The following is an 8,721-nucleotide window of genomic DNA, read 5'->3' on the forward strand; positions in this document are numbered from 1 at the left end:
ATTCGTGATGTTCCCCGATTTTTCTAGAACTCATTACGTGTTACCAGCGTCACGTGACTTCCGCTGTCGTAACAGAACTTTTCATCACGGTTTGGTTTGGTTTTGATTTCGCGCAAAGCTACACGAGGGCTATCTGCGCTAGCCGTCCCTAATTTAGCAGTGTAAGACTAGAGAGGAGGCAGCTAGCCATCACCACCCACTGCCAACTCCTGGGCTACTCTTTTGCCAACGAATAATAGGATTGATAGTCACTTTATAACGCCCCCACGGCTGAAAGGGCGAGCATGTTTGATGTGACGGGGATTCGAACCCACGACCCGCAGATTACATCACGGAGTAAATAGTAGTATGCTTTCACTCTTGAAAAATGATGTAATTATAAACGTGAAAACAATAGTTCATTCTTTAAAATTAAGAAATGGTGTAGTCTTAAACCTGCGGAAATAATATATTCTTAAGTTTAAATAAAATGGTTTACTTGTAAACAACACAAAAACAAAACATTTTTAAACATGACAATTACTTTAAAACATTAAGAAGCAGCGTAGTCTAAAACAGTGAGAAAACAATACACTATGTAACAAACAATTTTGAAACATGAAAAAGACAGTTTACTCTTAAGCCTAAGGAAAATGTATTATATGTATAAACGATTTAGTGTATTCTCAACCGTGAAAAATTTGTCCTCCGAAACATATATAAAATATTGTACCTTAAGCTGTTGTTGTTTTGAAGTTAAGAACAAAGCTACACAATGGGGTATCTGTGCTCTGTCCACCACGGGTATTGAAACCCGGTTTTTAGCGTTTTAAGTCCGCAGACATACAGCTGTGCCACTGGGGGGGGGGGGCATACCGTAAGCTATAAGAATGTTTGTCTTAGCACAATTAGTTATCTGCGCTTTGCCGACCGTGGGGAGTTAAACCCCGAATTTTAGTGTTCTAAGACCGTAAAATTACCACTGATTCACAGGAGAAGTAAGCAGTAAGAAAACGGCGTGGTGTTAATCCTGAACAATATACAGTGTTATCTTGAGCGTTATTATTTGTTTCACAATTTCACGCAAATGTACACAACGGACTACCTACGACATTTTGAGCTGATACACAATATGGAAGGTAGTTAGTCAACAACACCCACCGCCAATCCTTAAATACTCTTATCTGGCCAGACAGTGGGACTTGGCCATCTATGTATTACACATACATACATAAATATATAGAGTGCACATATGGCCCCAAAGTATGTATGTGTGTGTATAGTATTTTTTGCACTAAGAAACCCGAACCATGAATCATCAAATTCACAGTCTTGGCACGCTAACTTCTAGGCCACGGTCGACACATTATGCATTAAGAAAATGGTGTGGTTTTGATTTTAAAGAATACAATGTATTCATAAACAGTGAGGAAATGGTATGGTGTTAAGCCTAAAGAAGGCAGTGCAGTTTTAAGTAATTAGAAAGTTCAAGCATGTCTACTAGAATTACATCGAGAGACTTCTTAGGTACGTGATCAATCCAGCTCTTATTTCATAAACTCAGCTATTGATCTTGAAGCATGGTTGGAAGCTTGTGAGCTTTTGTCAACTTCTTATATTATTTCTGAAAGTAAGAAAAGGTGTGTCTATCTTCATCATAATGGCTTTTGTGGGGTCGGAAAGTTCTCGTTCGTAGTCACAGTCATTTCAAAGCATTTCTTCAGGCTGACTTGTGGTGTGATTTTGGAGTCCGTTGCTGTCCTAACTGCTTTGCGGTACGAGTTTTTTTTTTTATACGCTTCCGCAGAGAATAGTGAAATATCCTTTACACATTCTGTATCCTTTGGCTCATCATCCCTTATCTTACGTGCTGTAGGATCCTTTCCACAATCTGTATACTTTGGCTCAAAATCCCTTATCGTACATGCTGTAGGGTCCTTTCCACACTCTGTATACTTTGACTCAACATCCCTTTATCTTACGTGCTGTAGGATCCTTTCCACACTCTGTATCCTTTGGCTCAACATCCCTTATATTACGTGCTGTAGGATCCTTTCCACACTCTGTATACTTTGGCTCAACATCCCTTATCTTACGTGCTGTAGGATCCTTTCCACACTCTGTATACTTTGGCTCAACATCCCTTATCTTACGTGCTGTAGGATCCTTTCCACAATTTGTATCCTTTGGCTCAAAATTCCTTATCTTACGTGCTGTAGGATCCTTTCCACACTCTGTATACTTTGGCTCAACATCCCTTATCTTACGTGCTGTATGAATATTCCTCCTTTTAACAAGCTGCGACATGTTCTTCGATACAAAAATCTATCTATGCCAGCATTGAACGTCTTATAGTCTGATGTTCACCGTGAATCTAATATATGTGTTGAAGTCGTCGCCAAGGCTCGCATCTAATGTGTACTCTTCTACGTTTGAAGAAAACGGCGTACACAATGTAGTTTTCGTTTTGAAAAAATATACTTTTGAATATGAATAAAATAGTATACTCATATCTTATGATACATTGTTTTGTTAGAGTATTCATGATGAGCAAACTTGAATGGATGGCAACAAGTGTAGAGGACGACATTTCGACTTTCGAAACTTCGTCCTCTACAACAGGCAGTTTCCATCCATTCCATTACATTCAGTATACTCTTAAACATAAATACAGATAAACTGTAAACAGTACAGATAAAGTAATTTACAGATGAAATAAACGCTATATCCTCTAATGTATGAAAAATATTGTTACGTCTCTGGTCGTTTGTTAATTTTTCGTACAAATTTATTTCCGATGAAATTTCAGCGACACAAGTCCTTTCTTAAATAAAACTAGTTTATTATTTCTCAATTCAATTTTGGAATACACTTAATATCCACAGTCACTTTAACTTAAACACACGCTATAATTCACAACGAACGATTCACGTACTTTACTACCGCGCTTGACTCAATTGTCCGTCTCAATCTCTTCAATCTGCAATTATTCATATATATATATATGCCGTCACTTCTCGACGGACTTATATATACGAAATAGAGGGCGTCTGGAGAACACTCGAGACTTCACGAACGGACATGATCTTTCTAGAATCTCATGACGTGTTACTAGCGCCACGTGACTTTCGCTGTCGTAACAATATATAGTATATTTTTCAACATGAAGAAACCAACACGTAGACATGAAGTAAATAATGTACATTTGGAAAAATTGAAAAAACGATACTCTTTTAAACCTGAAGAAAACGTATCACGTTCGTGAAGATGTTGAGTGTTACGGTTTGAAACACGTCAAAGAAAAGTTCATGAGTTGACTAATCTGATCAAAAATACAATATGAATACAGAGATTAATACTACAAATTAATTCAGTAACTACTATAGCTACTTTAATATAATTGTCCAACTAGAAATATATCAAGAAACAAAATATTATATTGATTAGAATGCATTGATACATCAGTTGGATATTTTTAAATTGCCAATATGATTCTTCATAACCAAAATTCTTTTATCTTATTACTACTAGAAGAACATTAAAGGATGCTACAATATTTTTCCGGTGTAAAAAATTCGTACTTCACAACTATTGCTAGAGTTATATATAATAGTTTATCAACACCACTGTTGATATGCCACAATTACTAGTAGAGTGAATTTATTTAGATTGTTATCATAACTGTCAGTATAACACATTGTTAGGGCATAACTTTAGAAATAGTTACTAATAACTTCTGATTAAATATATGATAACTCTATAAACCGGACTTAAACGGGTACTTATAAAATCATGAAATCAGTTCTACATAACAAGCTGACTAAAAGTACATATTACCATAATCTTTATAACATAATGAAGTCAGTTCTACATAACAAGCTGACTACAAGTACATATTACCATAGTATTTATACAATAATGAAGTCAGTTCTACATAACAAGCTGACTACAAGTACATACTACCATAATGTTTATACAATAATGAAGTCAGTTCTACATAACAAGCTGACTACAAGTACATACTACCATAATGTTTCTAAAATAATGAAGTCAGTTCTACATAACAAGCTGACTACAAGTACATACTACCATAATATTTATAAAATAATGAAGTCAGTTCTATATAATCAGCTGACTAGGCGAACATAGTATCATAATTCAGTTGACATCAACCTGGTACCTCCAATAATTTGTTGGTATCCTTTGAAATTAGGTGTTTCCTGTCTTATATCCGGTAATATCCTTCAGGGTTTGGCTAGCTTAGGAGAGTTATAGTTAGTCCTAAGTCAACATACTAAGATAATAGTGAAAAATAGTTTTGATAAATGTAAAAATTAATAATGATTACTCAAAGTTGTTTTAAACATTATTAATGAAACTAATCTTAAGAAAAATAAAGTATGTCATTAGTTATAAAATACACAAGAATAGTTAATTACCCCTGAGATCAACGCAGTTCACTAATACACATAACCTGAATATAAGTGTTCATGTGTTCAGCAAAATCTGAATATAAGTGTTTACGTTTTCAGCAATACACATAACTTGAACATAAGTGTTCGTGTTTGCAGCAAAATCTGAATATAAGTGTTCACGTTTTCAGCAATACACATAACTTGAACATAAGTGTTCGTGTTTGCAGCAAAATCTGAATATAAGTGTTCACGTTTTCAGTCGTTCACATAAACTGAATATAAGTGTTCACGTTTTCAGTCGTTCACATAACCTGAATATAAGTGTTCATGTTTTCAGTCGCTCACATAACCTGAATATAAGTGTTCGTATTTTCAGCAATACACATATCCTGAATATAAATATGGTTTCAATACTCGTGGTGGGCAGAACACAGATAGCCCATTGCGTAGCTTTCTGCTTAAGAGAAACCAAATCAAGTGTGATTTAGATTGTTAATACTATAATCGATGTAAAAACATTCTTATTATATTACTTACTACTAGACTACATGTTTCAGATCAGACTCTTAGACTTATCGCCAGAAAAATAAGAAATCTGAAATGACGAAATTTTGTCATTAAAGTAATCTCAAATATTATTAATAATTCTCTCAAGATGAAATTCAGTTTTAATTCACTTTTCTTTTATTTTTTATCATATCCAAAAGTTCCCTAAAATTCTAGGTTCGCTTCCCCCACGGTGAACAGAGTACAGATAGATCGCTATTGCTTTGCGCTAAAACAAACATTGTACTGTGGTATTTCATGTTACAGTACAGCTCGTCAGCGTTAGGCCTTCTCAACGAAGAATGCCTAATCAAGTCCATTGTACTTAACTATTAAATAATAGAGAGACTTCGTTAGAGACTTGAGTAGCATGAAATCTGAATAACAGCCTAAAGTAAAAGGTGTGACGCTCAGTTCTGTGTGGAATACAAAATTATTAAAGGAATCACCAGTTATATGATAAGCGTGATAAAAGTTCATTGCCCAATATTGTGTTGTGATTGTGATGTATTCACCGGAAAAGTTTGTCTTGACAGTCTTACTTCACTCAATACTTGCCACTTTCATCTGTAGTGTGCTTAAACTCTGCAACTAAAGCAATCCTAGTGCTCTATGATCTGTTACTCTCTTTCTGCACTCCCTTATAAAGAGTAGTATATTTATAAACATAAACACACGACCCTAAAACTACTGATATAATAACAGTCATCATTTTGATGTAAGGTTTGTTGCATAATCAAACGTATGAACACGCAGGTTATCTCTACAAGTCTGGATGCCTGTTGAGGTAGACATATGGCACTATGAAAGGTTGAACAACTGGATTATCTATTTTTATTACTGTTTTATGTAGTAGGATTTCTTTTTCAATGCGATAAAATATTTTTAAAATATTAAAAGCTGTGATCTATGTCACTTCTAAATTTATTACAGCTTAAAGTATTACTAGCTTACTTATGTGTCTCCTTCGTTACATTTTATAGGGTTAACCAAAGATGTTTTTGAGACGAATTTAGAGATAAAGTCAAATATTCTTCGAAAGAAAAGGTATATAAAATGATAAGTTCCGAGAAATCCGCGAAGCTAGCGTCACCTACCATGTAATTCTCTTGAGCATTAATTAAATCACCACACTACTTTACAGTACTCTAATTTCTAACTATTTTCATTGGGTTTACGAAAATGTAATGTCTAAACGCAAAATCAGAAATTCAGTGTAAGCATTCCTCTTCTTTATAGGAAATTCGATGTTCTTCTAATGTAAATTCTGAGTATTTTATAGAAACTAACAGGTAAACCTGATTTTAAAAGATAATCAACACCATGCGAACATTATTAACCTCTATGCAAATCTTGAAACACATCCCCTAACTTCTTATTTCACATAGTAACATTAGCAACAACAACAAACAAGATAAATACTCTCGATACTGTAGTGATAAATATTTTTAACTACTTCGCTTAATATTTCTGACATATAGTTGGTATACAAGTCAAGCATAGCTAGTTTCAGTAATAATATTCAGTTTCGTTCTGATGTCGCCAGTTTTTTATGACAGAACTAGACAGTAATTATGTTACTTGTGTGTGTGTGTTTAGTGTATTTTGTTTGTTTTAAAAATATTGATTACTATCGTTAATTATCATGAACGTATTGGAAGAGATTTTAATGAGAGTTACGTGTTACCTTTTTACACTTTACCAGCCGTGTAAGAAAATAATCAAACTGATTTTATAATAAATAGTCTATGTCGAAATTGAAACCACCCCTACTGAAAAACTATAAAATTGGAATATGGAACATTTTTTATAACACGAGGTTTCGCCAAAATGAATTCCACATCAGTCTTGTTCCAGCCGCTCAAGACAAAAAATTTATAAATTTGATAAATTACACATTAATCGCTTCCGTTGATAATTTTTTTTTGTGTGTGGATAATTTCAATATTTAAATCTTTATATTTTTGGTAGTATTACTAGCGCCTCCAAGGATGGCGGCCATATATTTCCATTTGTAGTTTGGGTTTGTCCATGGTAACGTTCTTGGTCTGGAGTTAACAAATGTTATATGTTTCCCCTTCCCTCTTTTCATGCAAAATTTTATCTTAACGAGTCCCTAAATATAGTTCTTTGAATAGCCAAGAGGGCAGAAAAAAGTCATTGTGTTTGAACACACGCTCAAAATTACATAATGAATGGCTCTACATAATATATAATTGGGAAATATGTTTCACTTTATTTAACACATGTATGTGTGGTACACAACCTATAATACACATAGAGACTAGTCTTGCTGGTCGTCTATGCGCGTGCGGGTTGTGGGATTAATTCCAACTCAACGTAATGTTAATTAGCCTTAAACGGGTAAATTAAAAGCCTCACTTGTATAACACGTTAAAGGAAGCTCAAGTTCCAATTGCGGACAGAATGGCTGTAACAAATACATAAGAATGTTTACCAGAGTTTCTCCTTTTATTATTTATGCAGATAAAGGAGTGAGAATTGAAGAAAAGATATGATTGGTCTACAGAAGGCATTTGGGGTAGTTTTGGTCTAATCTGGGGTTAAAATATTAAGACGACATCTGTTTTGTATAGTTAAAGTATTAAAAATATAACACTCCGGACATTTTTATGTCATCATAAATAGTGAGGTACAGCCTACTAAAGAATTAATCCGAAGTATCCGTATAAAAATGGTTGGAGAAGGTTAAGTGGATCGATCTTATTACCAGACGATTTATATGGCACATAGGTGGTTATTTTAGTAGTTATATCGGCTAATTTTCTTTTTCAACAAATATACTATATTTGGTCCACTTCTCTACAAATGTTGTCTGGGTGCTGGCTGATGTGGAAAGAAATTCCCTGAGATTAGCTTTTATATTCTGGAAACGATGGCCCATAAATCCTGTAACGCTAAGGAATTTCGAGGATGATATGTATAGGGCTGGTTGTGGCTGTTTTCAAAGTTCTTGCACGACCCTCAGAAAAATGACATCTCGTAAAGCTTTCCCTGCTCAATAGCTACTGTGTCATCATTCGTCTTATTTGTGATTTGGTTCAGTAATAAGGTTAACAAGCAGACTTTGTGCTGGTTTTCTCCTCCTATTAGTACATTGCAATATCCAACAAAATTCTTCTATACGACAAAATAGCGGAGTTATTTTGTGCACTTGTCGAACATTTAGAAGGGTTTTAAGTTAAAAAGAAAATGATGTAGTTAACTGTAAAATATACCGCCCAGACAAATGACCTCCCATCACTCTTGTTCGACATTTAACCAATAAAATGTACCCGAAACTGTTTTTTTTTTCAACTTATAATTGTAGGACTTTCACTGATATTTTGGTTATTATTTTTGTTGTCCTAGACTCGATGATTTCAGCTGTAGAACTCTTATGGCAAATAAACTTTCGTGTTTTCACGTTTTTAATCATTTCTGTGTATTTCTCCTTTTAAAGCTTTTTTTTTATATTAAACCCTTTATAATAATTACCACATGCCTTCGTTAGTGGTTTAATGTCACAAAATTTTTTGTGTTTTAGAGCAAAACCACATTGGGATATCTACTGTGTCTACTGCGGGGAATCAAGCCACGAATTGTATCACTCTAAGTCTGAAAACTTAACGCTGTCCCACCAGGGGACGATCACAAAAAAAAAGAAAATATCTCAAAATTAAAAACATAAAAAAAGACAATTCTACAAAATAAATTTTGAAGTATTAGGGTTTTCGGCAAATGAAACCAAAAATATATTTATATTAAAAATATTGTTACG

Source organism: Limulus polyphemus, unplaced genomic scaffold, assembly GCF_000517525.1.
Source record: "Limulus polyphemus unplaced genomic scaffold, Limulus_polyphemus-2.1.2 Scaffold3091, whole genome shotgun sequence".
Taxonomy (NCBI): domain Eukaryota; kingdom Metazoa; phylum Arthropoda; class Merostomata; order Xiphosura; family Limulidae; genus Limulus; species Limulus polyphemus.